A 13867-nucleotide genomic window follows, 5' to 3' on the forward strand; every position below is an offset into this window, starting at 1 on the left:
ATATTACCCCCAATCCCATGCGCTTTAATTTTGCACACTAACCTCTTGTGTGGGACCTTATCAAAAGCCTTCTGAAAATCCAAATACACCACATCCACTGGTTCTCCCCTATCTATTCTACTAGTTACATCCTCAAAAAACTCCAGTAGATTTGTTAAGCATGATTTCCCTTTCATAAACCCATGCTGACTTTATCCAATCCCGTTAATGCCTTCCAAGTCTTAAATTATCACATCTTTTATAATAGACGCCAGCATTTTCCCCACTGCTGAAGTCAGGCTAACTGGTGTGTAATTCCCTGCTTTTTCTCTCCCTCCTTTTTTAAATAGTGGGGTTACATTTGCCATCCTCCAATCTGTAGGAACTGTTCCAGAGTCTATAGAATTTTGGAAGATGATCACCAATGCATCCACTATTTCCAGGGCCACTTCTTTTAGTACTCTGGGATGTAGATTATCAGGCCCTGGGGATTTGTCAGCCTTTAGCTCCATTAATTTCCCTAGCACTATTTTTTTTTACTAATACTGGTTTCCCTTCAGTTCCTCCCTCACATTAGACGCTTGGTTCCCTAACATTTCTGGGAGGTTACTTGTGACCTCCTTTGTGAAGACAGAACCAAAGTATGCGTTTAATTGTTCTGCCATTTCTTTGTTGCCCATTATAATTTCCCCCATTTCTGACTGTAAGGGACCTACATTTATCTTCACTAATCTTTTTCTCGACATATTTATAGAAGTTTTTACAGTCAGTTTTTATGATTCCTGCTAGTTTACTCTCATACTCTATTTTCCCCCCCTCTTAAATCAATCTCTTTGTCCTCCTTTGCTGAATTCTGAACTGCTCCCAATCCTCGGGCTTGCCGCTTTTTCTGGCAATTTTATATGTCTCCTCTTTGGATCTAATACTATCCCTAATTTCTTTTGTAAGCCACGGTTGAGCCACCATTTCCCGTTTTATTTTTGCGCCAGACAGGAATGAATAATTGTTGTAATTCCTGCACACATTCTTTAAATATTAGCCATTGCCTATCCACCGTCATCCCTTTTAGTAAAGTTCCCCAATCTACCATAGCCAACTCGCACCTCATACCTTCATAATTTCCTTTATTTAGATTCGGGACCCTAGTTTCGGATTCAACTACTTCACTCTCCATCTTAATGAGGAATTCTATCATGTTCCCTAAGGGACCCCGCACAACAAGATTGTTAATTAATCCTTTCTCATTGCTCAATACCCAGTCTAGGCTCGCCTGTTCTCTAGTTGGTTCCTCAACGTATTGGTCCAGAAAACCATCACGTACACAATCCAGGAATTCCTCCCCCACTGTATTATTGTTAATTTGGTTTGACCAATCTATCTGTAAATTAAAGTCACCCATGATTATAGATGTACCCTTCTTGCATGCGTCTCTAATTTCCTGTTTAATGCCCTCCCCTACATCTCCACTACCGTTTGGGGGCCTATAGACAACCGCCACTAACATTTTCTGCCCCTTGGCGTTTCTTAGCGCCACCCATACAGATTCCACATCATGATTTTCCGAGCCAATATCCTTCCTCACTATTGCATTGATTTCCTCCTTTACTAACACCACCACCCCACCTCCTTTCCCTTTTTGCCTGTCCTTCCTAAATATTGAATACCCCTGGATGTTCAGTTCCCATCCTTGGTCACCCTGCAGCCATGTCTCCGTAATCGCAACTATATCATAACTGTTAACATCTATCTGCGCTGTTAATTCATCTTGCTTATTGCGAATGCTCCGCACATTAAGAAACAATGCCTTTAGACTTGTCTTTTTAAGATTGCTAGTCATCTTAGTTTTATTTTGCACTATGGCCCTATTTGTTTTTCGCCCTTGTTTTCTCTGCCTTCCACTATTGCTTCTTCCCTTTCTGTCTTTTGGTTGTATCCTTGTTTCCTCCTCCTCTGTCTCCCTGCCATTCTAGTTTAAACCTTCCCCAACAGCACTAGCAAACACCCCCACGAGGATATCGGTCCCGGTCCTGCTCGGGTGTAACCCGTCCCGCTTGTATAGGTCCCACCTTCCCCAGAACCAGTCCCAGTGTCCCAGGAATCTAAATGCCTCCCTCCTACACGATCCCTGCAACCATGCATTCATCTGGTCTATTCTCCTGTTCTTTTACTCACTAGCACGTGGCACTGGTAGTAATCCTGAGATCACTACCAAGGAGGATCAGAAGGCATAGAGCACGGCTATCACAGTCACAGAGGATGTCATTTGTGACTTTGATTAGGGCCGTTTCAGTGCTGCAGCAGGGGCAGAAGCTCGATTGGAGAGATTCAAATATGGACACGGAAAATATGGGCACAGATTTGCAAGGTGACAACCTGTCATGGACTGGAGAAGAAAGGGAGGTTGGAGATGGAGCAGTACTTTGCAAAGACAGTGGGGTCAAAAGAGGTTTTTTTTGACGGGAGTTGATGATGGGGCAGTTTTGAAAGTAAGGAGGACAGATTTTGTTAATGTAAAAACTACGCTCTATGTCTAAGAAAATAATAAGTGTAAGGGCGTATAAATACACAAGTGCTAGTAATATTTAAAGAACCAATTCAAGTCATGCCTTTGGCCAACTCAAATTAAGCTCGACATCACTCAATGTGCTTTTTCCACAAATCATTAATTATGTGCTGTCTTAGCAAACCCCTAGAAACACAAGTTGTGAACCATAGGAACAGGAGTAGGCCATTCAGCCCCTTGAGTCTTTTCCGCCATTCAATTAGATCATGGCTGATCCATATCTTGACTCCATCTAGCTGCCTTGTTTCCATAACCTGTAATACCCTTGCCTAACAAATCTATCAATCTCAGTTTGGAAATTTTAAAGCAGCTTTTTTTCTTGTGGTGGGGGGTGGGGGTGGTGATGGAGAGAGTTCCAAATTTCCACTCCTATTTTGTGAAGAAGTGCTTTCTGACATCACCCCCAAACGGCCGAGCTTAAATTTTAAGGCTAATCCCTCTTGTTCTGGACTCCCCCACCAGAGGAAATAGTTTCTCTCTACCTAACCTGTCAGCCACTTTAATCATTTTAAACACCTCAATTAAAATCACCTCTTAATCTTCTATATTGCCAATTTCTCTGTCCCCTAAGTAGAGGTGGAGTAGCAATATTGATAAAAGACACAATTACTGCAGTAACTGAAGGGATTTCAGTGAGGGTGATCGGGCGGTGAAATCAGTATAGTAGTTAGGAACATCAAAGGATACAAGCCTCTGGTTAAGAGTTAGCTACGGATTTCCTGATAGTAGTGATGTGATCGTAATCGTATAAAAACAGATATCAGGGAAGCATGTAGCAAAAACAATGTGGTTATAATGGGAGATTTTAATTTTCACAGACTTCGGGGTTCAGGTACATAGATCATTGAAGTGTCATGAACAGGTGCAGAAAATAATCAAGGCGGCAAATGGAATGCTGGCCTTTATATCTAGGGAACTAAAGTACAAGGGAGCAGAAGTTATTCTGCAGCTGTACAAAACCCTGGTTAGACTGCACCTGGAGTACTGAGAGCAGTTCTGGGCACCGCATCTTCAGAGGGACATATTGGCCTTGGAGGGAGTGCAGCGTAGGTTTACTAGAATGATACCCGGACGTCAAGGGTTAAGTTACAAGGAGAGATTACACAAATTGGGGTTGTATTCTCTAGAGTTTCAAAGGTTAAGGGGTGATCTGATCGAAGTTTATAAGATATTAAGGGGAACAGATAGGGTGGATAGAGAGAAACTATTTCCGCTGGTTGGGGATTTTAGGAGTAGGGGGCACAATCTAAAAATTAGAGCCCGACCTTTCAGGAGCGAGATTAGAAAACATTTCTACACACAAAGGGTTGTAGAAGTTTGGAACTCTCTTCCGCAAACGGCAATTGATATTAGCTCAATTGCTAAATTTAAATCGGAGATAGATAGCTTTTTGGCAACCAAAGGTATTAAGGGATATGGGCCAAAGACAGGTATATGGGAGTTAGATCACAGATCAGCCATGATCTTATCAAATGGCGGAGCAGGCACGAGGGGCTGAATGTCCTACTCCTGTTCCAGAAAGCATTTGATAAGGTTCCACACGAGATTAGCAAAAATGAAAATGCATGGAATTGGAGGTAATCTTGTGACATGGGTTGGTACTTGGTTGGGAGGTAGGAGACAGAGTAGGATTAAAGAGTTTGTTCTCTGATTGGCAGGATGTGACAAGTGGTGCTCCCCATGGATCTTTACTGGGACCTCAATTCACCATATATATATATTAATGACTTGGATGAAGAAAGCAAAAGATGCATATCCATGTTTACAGATGACACTAAGTTAGGAGGCACAGTAAGTTGTGTAGATGGGAGCAGGAAGTAACAACGACATAGACACACTAAGTCAGTGGGAAAAACTATGGCAGATGGAGTTCAATGTGGGGATGTGAGATCATACAATTTGGATCCAAGAAAGACAAATTGGAATATTTTCTTAATGGTGAAGGATTAAGAGTTACAGTGAAACAAAGATTTAGAATCATAGAAAGGTTACAGCACAGAAGGAGGCCATTCGGTCCATCAAGTTCATGCCAGCTCTATGCAACAGCAATCCAGCTAGTCCCACTCTCCCACCCTATTCCTGTAGCCCTGCAAATTTCCTCCTTTCAAGTAGTTATCCAGTTCCCTTTTGAAGGCCATGATTGAATCTGCCTCCACCACCCCCTCTGGCAGTGTATTCCAGTTCCTAACCACTCGTCATATAAAAAAGTTTTTCCTCATGTCACCTTTGGTTCTTTTGCCAATCACCTTAAATCCATGTCCTCTAGTTCTTGACCCTTCCGCCAATGGGAACAGTTTCTCTCTATCTACTCTGTCCTCACCCTTCATGATTTTGAATACTTCGATCAAATCTCCTCACAACCGTCTCTGTTCCAAGCAGAACAACCGCAGCTTCTCCAGTATATCCACGTAATTAAAGTCCATCATCCCTGGAATCATTCCAGTAAATCTCTTCTGCACTCTTTCTGAAGCCTTCACATCTTTCATAAAGAGTGGTGCCCAGAACTGGACACAATACTCCAGTTGTTGCCGAACCAGTGTTTTATAAAGGTTCTTCATGACTTTCTTGCTTTTGATATTCATGTACACAAATCACTAAAAGCTGGTGCACAGGTACAAAAAGGCAAATGAAATGTTGGCCTTTATCTCAAAGGGGTTGGAATTTAAATGTGGAAGTGATGCTAGAGAGTCTTGGTCAGACCCCATCTGGAGTACTGCATTCAGTTTTCAACACCAAACCTCAGGAAATATATATTACCCTTGGAAGGGGTACATCAGATTCATCAGAATGATACCAGGACTTAAAGGGTTAAACTATTAGAACAGGTTGCATAACTTGACTAATATTCCCTTGAGTTTGGAAAGTAGAGGGGTGATCTAATCGAAGTATTTAAAATGATTAAGGGGCTCGATGGGGTACATAGAGAAACTATGCCAATGTCCCAGACTCTTCCATCACCATCCCTGGGTACATAAGAACATAAGAAATAGGAGCAGGAGTAGGCCAATCGGCCCCTCGAGCCTGCTCCGCCATTCAATAAGATCATGGCTGATCTGATCCCAACCTAAAATCTAAATTCATGTCCAATTTCCTGCCCGCTCCCCGTAACCCCTAATTCCCTTTACTTCTAGGAAACTGTCTATTTCTGTTTTAAATTTATTTAATGATGTAGCTTCCACAGCTTCCTGGGGCAGCAAATTCCACAGACCGACTACCCTCTGAGTGAAGAAGTTTCTCCTCATCTCAGTTTTGAAAGAGCAGCCCCTTATTCTGAGATTATGCCCCCTCGTTCTAGTTTCACCCATCCTTGGGAACATCCTTACCGCATCCACCCGATCAAGCCCCTTCACAATCTTATATGTTTCAATAAGATCGCCTCTCATTCTTCTGAACTCCAATGAGTAGAGTCCCAATCTACTCAACCTCTCCTCATATGACCACCCCCTCATCCCCGGGATTAACTGAGTGAACCTTCTTTGTACTGCCTCGAGAGCAAGTATGTCTTTTCTTAAGTATGGAGACCAAAACTGTATGCAGTATTCCAGGTGCAGTCTCACCAATACCTTATATAACTGCAGCAATACCTCCCTGTTTTTATATTCTATCCCCCGAGCAATAAAAGCCAACATTCCGTTGGCCTTCTTGATCACCTGCTGCACCTGCAAACTAACTTTTTGATTTTCTTGCACTAGGACCCCCAGATCCCTTTGTACTGCAGTACTTTCCAGTTTCTCGCCATTAAGATAATAACTTGCTCTCCGATTTTTCCTGCCAAAGTGCATAACCTCACATTTTCCAATATTGTATTGCATCTGCCAAATCTCCGCCCACTCACCCAGCCTGTCTATATCCCCCTGTAGGTTTTTTATGTCCTCCTCACTCTCTACTTTCCCTCCCATCTTTGTATCATCTGCAAACTTTGATATGTTACACTCGGTCCCCTCCTCCAAATCGTTAATATAGATTGTAAAGAGTTGGGGACCCAGCACCGACCCCTGCGGAACACCACTGGCTCCAGGTTGCCAGTCCGAGAATGTACCATTTATCCCAACTCTCTGCTTCCTGTTAGATAACCAATCCTCCACCCATGCCAGAATATTACCCCCAATCCAGTGATTCTTTATCTTGAGCAATAATCTTTTATGTGGCACCTTGTCGAATGCCTTCTGGAAGTCCAAATACACTACGTCCACTGGTTCCCCTTTATCCACCCTGTACGTTATATCCTCAAAGAACTAAGCAGGACAGATGCACCAGAGGTGGTGGTACAGTGATATACAGTCAGGAGTGGGTGGCCCTGGGAGTCCTCAACATTGAATCCGGACCCCATGAAATCTCATGGCATCAGGACAAATATGCGCAAGGAATCCCCTGCTGATTACCACCTATCGTCCTCCCTCAGCTGATGAATCAGTCCTCCTCCATGTTGAGCACCACTTGGAGGAAGCACTGAGGGTAGCAAGGGCTCAGAAGCACCACTACTGAACGAGCCCTGAAGGACATAGCTGCAGACTTGGCCTGCGGCAGGTGGTGAGCGAACCAACTAGGGAAAAACCTACTTGACCTCGTCCTCACCCATCTACCTGTCGCAGATGCATCTGTCCATGACAGTATTGGTAGGAGTGACCACCGCACAGTCCTTGTGGAGACGAAGTCCCATCTTCGCATTGAGGACACCATCCAATGTGTTGTGTGGCACTATCACCGTGCTGAATGGGATAGATTCAGAACAGATCTAGCAGCTCAAAACTGGGCATTTCTGAGGTGCTGTGGACCATCAGCAGCAGCAGAATTATATTCCACCACAATCTGTAACCGCATGGCCTGGCATATTCCTCACTCTACCATTACCAACAAGCCAGCAGATCAACCCTGGTTCAATGAGTGTAGAAGAACATGCCAGGAGCAGCATCTGGCATACCTAAAAAAAAGGTGCCAACCTGGTGAAGCTACAACTCAGGACGACATGCATGCTAAACAGCGGAAGAAACATGCATTAGACAGCTAAGCGATTCCACAACCAACGGATCAGATCAAAGCTCTGCAATCCTGCCACATCCAGTCATAAATGGTGGTGGACAATTAAACAACTAACGGGAGGAGGAGGCTCTGTAAATATCCCCATCCTCAATGATGGCGGAGTCCAGCACGAGTGCAAAAGACAAGGCTGAAGCGTTTGCAACCATCTTCAGCCAGAAGTGCCGACTGGATGCTCCATCTCTGCCTCCTCCAAATATCCCCACCATCACAGAAGACAGTCTTCAGCCAATTCAATTCATTCCACATGATATCAAGAAACAGCTAAGTGCCCTGGATACAGCAAAGGCTATGGGGCCCAACAACATCCCGGCTGTAGTGCTGAAGTCTTGTGCTCCAGAACTAGCCAAGCTGTTCCAGTACAGCTACAACACTGGCATCTACCCGAAATGTGGAAAATTGTCCAGTTATGTCCTGTCCACAAAAAGCAAGACAAATCCAATCCGGCCTATTACCGCCCCATCAGTCTACACTCAATCATCAGCAAAGTGATGGAAGGTGTCATCGACAGTGCTATCAAGCGGCACTTACTTACCAATAACCTGCTCACCGATGCTCAGTTTGGGTTCCGCCAGGACCACTCTGCTCCAGACCTCATTACAGCCTTGGTCCAAACATGGACAAAAGAGCTGAATTCCAGAGGTGCAGTGAGAGTGATTGCCCTTGACATCAATGCAGCATTTGACCAAGTGTGGCACCAAGGAGCCCTAGTAAAATTGAAATCAATGGGAATCAGGGGGAAAATTCTCCAGTGGCTGGAGTCATAGCTAGCACAAAGGAAGATGGTAGTGGTTGTTGGAGGCCAATCATCTCAGCCCCAGGACATTTCTGCAGGAGTTCCTCAGGGCAGTGTCCTAGGCCCAACCATCTTCAGCTGCTTCATCAATAACCTACCGTCCAGCATAAGGTCAGAAATGGGGATGTTCGCTGATGATTGCACAGTGTTCAGTTCCATTCGCAACCCCTCAGATAATGAAGCAGTCTGTGCCCACGCGCAGCAAGACCTGGACAACATCCAGGCTTGGGCTGATAAGTGACAAGTTACAAGTTACATTCGCGCCAGACAAGTGCCAGGCAATGACCATCTCCAACAAGGTTCTAACCACCTCCCCTTGACATTCAATGGCATTACCATCGCCGAATCCCCCACCATCAACATCCTGGGGGTCACCATTGACCAGAAACTTAACTGGACCAGCCACATAAATACTGTGACTACGAGAGAAAGTCAGAGGCTGGGTATTCTGCGGTGAGTGACTCACCTCCTGACTCCCCAAAGCCTTGCACCATCTACAAGGCACAAGTCAGGAGTGTGATGGAATACTCTCCACTTGCCTGGATGAGTGCAGCTCCAACAACACTCAAGAAGCTCGACACCATCCAGGAGAAAGCAGCCCGCTTGATTGGCACCCCATCCACCACCCTAAACATTCACTCCCTTCACCACCGGCACACCGTGGCTGCGGTGTGTACCATTCACAGATGCACTGGAGCAACTCACCAAGGCTTCTTCAACAGCACCTGCCAAACCCGTGACCTCTACCACCTAGAAGGACATGGGTAGCAGGCACATGGGAACACCATCTGCACGTTCCCCTCCAAGTCACACACCATCCAGACTTGGAAATATATCGCCGTTCCTTCATCGTCGCTGGGTCAAAATCCTGGAACTCCCTACCTAACAGCGCTGTGGGAGAACCATCACCAAACGGACTGCAGCGGTTCAAGGCGGCGGCTCATCACCACCTTCTCAAGGGCAATTGGGGATGGGCAATAAATGCTGGCCTTGCCAGCAACGCCCACATCCCATGAACGAATAAAAAAAAACTATATCCTCCGGTGGAGAAATCCAGAACAAGGGGGCGTAATCTTAAAATTACAGCTAGGCCATTTAGGACGGAAATCAGGAACACTAAGGTTAATGGAAATGTGGAACTCGCTCCCCCAAAAGGCTGTGGATGCTGGGTCAATTGAAATTTTCATGACTAAGACCAATAGATTTTTGTTAGGTTGGGACATCCAGGGATATGGAACAAAGGTGGGTAAATGGGGTTGAGGTTCAGATCAGCCATGACCTAATTGAATGGCAGAACAGGTTCGAGCGACTGAATGGCCTACTCTCGTTCCTATGTACAGCTTTCAAATCATTAGTAATATTGAAATGCTTTCTGAAATGCTTTCTGAAATGGAAGAGCTATCCTGCATTAAATCGGATTTTGACCATCAGATTTTGCACCATAGGTTGTTGAAAAATTACCCAAGGGCACAGTTCAAAATGAGATCAGAGCTCAAACTGCAAGTATTCAAATCAAAATCAGGGCCTGAGAAGGTTAATCTAACCAAAAGAGGAAAAAAAATGTAGGTGGATGCCTTATTCTACTAATTGTCTCCATCTGCTGAGCCAAGACAAATACTCGAGTTATACCAACCAGCCTGAATGGCAAAAAATCCACAGTAAAATGAAGGGGCAAAATCTGGGAATGATCCTCTAAATAAACTCTTCCAGCCTTTTTTGTGCAATGGGCCACAAACTTGTTGCCAAGGGGTTAGACAAAAGGATGCGCTACTCCAATGCGCTTCTGCCAATGCTTTTGATACATGTGACAGCAGCCCAAAGGCTCTGCTTAGTACCTCCCCAGGGCAGCATGGCTGCGAATGGCAATGTGGGGGTATCAATCTACATTTCTAATTGTCACAGCAAGGTGTTGGTCTTCAACATCTTTTGTCACTGCACCATCTTGACACTAAGCTTTTAAAAAAAAAATCAAAAGTGATAGTATTTTGCTACCTTGCACATTGTTCATCCTGGCTCTGACCATGCTGAACATCCATTTCCACTTGCATCAATAACTACTACAATTAGTTTTGACTTTGAAAGGAAGATTAAACTCTCAGGAATTGTTAGTTCAATAAGTCTCAGCCCCTAGCATATGACATTCTATTTTCACCTCTTCTAATTTTAAGAACAGTAAATCCTCCATCCAACAGTCCCCAGAAAACCATATAAAGCAAAGAAAAGGACTTGCATTTATATAGTGCCTTTCACAACCTCAGGATGTCCCAAAGTGCTTTATAGCCAATTAAGTACTTTTGAAGTGTAGTCACTGTTGTAATGTAGGGAAATGCGGAAGCCAATTTGCGCACAGCAAGGTCCCACAAACAGTAATGAGATGATGACAAAATAATCTGTTTTTTTTTTTAAAAGTGATGTTGGTTGAGGGGTAAATATTGGCCAGGACACTGGGAGAGCTCCCTTGCTGTTCTTCAAATAGTGCTAAGGGGTCCTTCACATCCACGCAAGTGGACAGACTGGGCCTCGCTGTAAGATCTCATATGAAGCACGGCATCTCCATTGATGCAGCACTCCATCAGTACTGCACTGGAGTGTCAGCTGGGATTATGTGCTCAAGCCTCTGGAGTGGGACTTGAACCCACAAATTTCTGACTCAGAGGCGAGTGTGCCAACAATGAGCCAAGGCTGACACCTCAAATATAAAGCACATTGTAGATATGTTAGTGATTTTTAAACAGCACCTCCATGAAACAAGAGTGCATGCTGCATCCAAAGATGAGTGCTCCAGTGTTACAGTATTATACAAATTAAATGCCTGGATTAGAGATGCTCCCAAAACTAATTTAACTGCTATAGTTATCATCACACAAAAAAACAAATTGAGGGCTTACAGGAAACACAAGATTTGGATCCTCCAAAAGCTATTCATATTGGTCAAGAGCACTTCAGGGACCTGGAACAGAATATTAAATCACATTTACCATAACAGATTAAGATTTACTGCAACATATAAAACCTAAATAAGTTACGACATTCAGCAAATGAGGAATGAGCGTTGCATTATAGTTTGCTCCTTGAATTCAAAGTCGTTTAATTTGAATTTAAATTATGCTAAAAAGCCTTCGGTACTATTTTGCTTAATTCAAAACACTGCATTATCAAATTATTTTTTGGACAAGAATGTTTGAAATATCAGGAGTAGAATTTATCATATTAAACAAGTAGATTATGGCTCTCACTGGAGAAGTGTAAACCTAGAAGTAGTCGTATATACCTTACATTCTGCAGGTTCACACAAACAAACTGTTGCAATTCATCATGTGTGAAGAAACACATTGTCCATCTCAATGCATCATAAATATGTTTTTTGATCAAGAAATCCTATGAAGAACACAGTTTTGATTAACCTAGCTTCTTGGCTGAAAGGGGCTGCATGAGGAGGTTAAAAAGTGTATTTTTCATTCTTTTTCTGTCAATTTTCTCCCTATCCTAAAACTGTTGCCTTGCTGGAATACAGTGCAAAGTCCCTCACCAAAGTGGTGCGTGTTAACAGACAGTATCAGCAGACTATTTTTACTGCATAGGCCTGTTCTCACCCATTGTCCTCATTTGCACACATACACTTCTAGCAGAGGCTAGATCGTGGTCAGCAGCAAGAAGCCAGCTGATTAATGATCTCTAACCTAGGATGTCAAAACCACAACATTTTGTTCCATTTTAGGACAAGATTATTGACTGCTACATCCATTTTCAAGCTGAATGGCCACAACACATCCTTACATCCCGGCTGAGGATAGTCAACTCAGCACGGATTGGGAATCAACCTGGGAACTTCCTAGTCCATATGACTCAGCTGCTTACTGCTTTAACTAGCTGAACCATCAGGAGTGTGGAAACAAATATATTTTTTAAATTAGGTATATTAAATCTCCTGCTCCTTCCAACAAAGAGAGGGAGAATGCTACATGGCTGAAAATTGGCCTTTGCGAATATTGTGCCAAAAGGAAAATCAGAACAGCAATTCAGCTCTTGTAGCCAGTGTTGTTCATGCCTCACAACAATGGGATACCCCGTCATCAGTCATGGGCATCCCTACCCTATCCCATTCTGAATGGGTAGACGTTTTTGTTCTGGCTGACAGCTGCATACGGGAAATTATTTTGTAAAACGAAGGCAGGAAATGCTGGGTTTAGTATGTGAAAACATTAATAGCCGAAACATTGAAGCATTCAAACCAACGTGAGCAATTGCGTGAGCACAGTATAAAAAACATCCATTTCAAAAGTGTCCTATGAGCTGCAGAAGCAGTCTGACAACAGAGAATAGGTGCCAACTTAGACACCCACACGTTAAGGAGCCACACCTGTAAACCTCAACTGGAAAGTCACGCACCTGAAACTAAACACCTCCAGATGAATTCTGTATCACAATGACACCAAATACAGGAAATGGGATTTTAACTCATGAACACACACTAGAATCGGAGCTGAAGTTAAAATGTACAAACTGAAAACCCTCATTTTGTCCTGAGCGTCCTGTCCCCCGTAACTTGGTGAAACATTAATAAGCATTCAATTGTTTGTGTTTCTAAAAGGCATGTCCGTTTATTTGATTTTTTAGATACTACATTTATAAATAACACCATTTAAGGAAGTTGTTTCCATACCGCAAGATTTGATTATAAGACTGAATGAAGTAAAATTTACTGAAACAGAATTGTATATCAAAACACATGTTTGTTCTGAATCAAACTGCATTCTAGAATTAATTAAAAGGCAAACAATACTTGAGAAAAAAATGCAGAAACTTATCTAATCTACCCAAGATCTGTTGTCTAATTTATCCTGGTAAAGGTCTCTTAAAACAACTGTACTGTATTCAATGTTACCTATATTTTATGTCCTTTTTCCATTTTACGAACCACATTCAATTTAGACAATAATTTAATCACAACATCCATTTTCCAGCCACTTGGGCAAAACATTGTTACAACCCACAAAATACTGATCTGATTTGAAAATTGTTGTTCTTAAAAATTGCCAAATGTTATACATATTGAAATTAGAGGATGGTGGGGGAAGAGCTCTTCAAAAACTTGACAAGCTCTTTGAAATTGATTTCATCCTATACTACAGACCTAAAGCAACTGATACCTTTCCCCTAGTACAGATGAAACTACCACTTTTGCAGATGGAGAAACCACAAAATATACCAGATCAATAAGTATACCTTCAAGTCAAATCACTCATGTCACCACAAGATCAGTGTAGACTGCTGAGCACCATAAATGGCTGCTTGTCTGTGTGGCTAAAAGCCTTGTTCTGGGAAGTGTCACAAGCAGAAATAGATTCAAGCAGTTATTTAATCACAGGGGAATGGTATGATGAATTGCAGCTATCTGGATATTATATGTAGGAAGTCATGTAACAAGTGCAAATATACAGGTTGCATAGCATGTTTATGTACCAATGTGCTGTGCCAGCAAACATTAGACA

The 13867-nt window shown here is 43.0% G+C and overlaps 1 protein-coding gene across 3 annotated transcripts in view; it reads right to left on the minus strand.

Annotated features, from left to right (window-relative positions):
• Positions 1–13867, minus strand: part of garem (GRB2 associated, regulator of MAPK1) — a 139578-nt gene that overhangs the window by 104208 nt on the left and 21503 nt on the right. The window contains exon 2 of one of the 3 annotated variants that reach the window (XM_067979774.1): positions 11264–11325. The exons of the other annotated variants lie outside the window; for them this stretch is intronic. The gene's annotated coding sequence lies outside the window, so the exon portion shown is untranslated. The remainder of the gene's footprint in view (positions 1–11263; positions 11326–13867) is intronic. 3 annotated transcript variants of the gene reach the window in all.

This window comes from Heptranchias perlo, chromosome 3 (genome assembly GCF_035084215.1).
Source record: "Heptranchias perlo isolate sHepPer1 chromosome 3, sHepPer1.hap1, whole genome shotgun sequence".
Lineage (NCBI taxonomy): Eukaryota > Metazoa > Chordata > Chondrichthyes > Hexanchiformes > Hexanchidae > Heptranchias > Heptranchias perlo.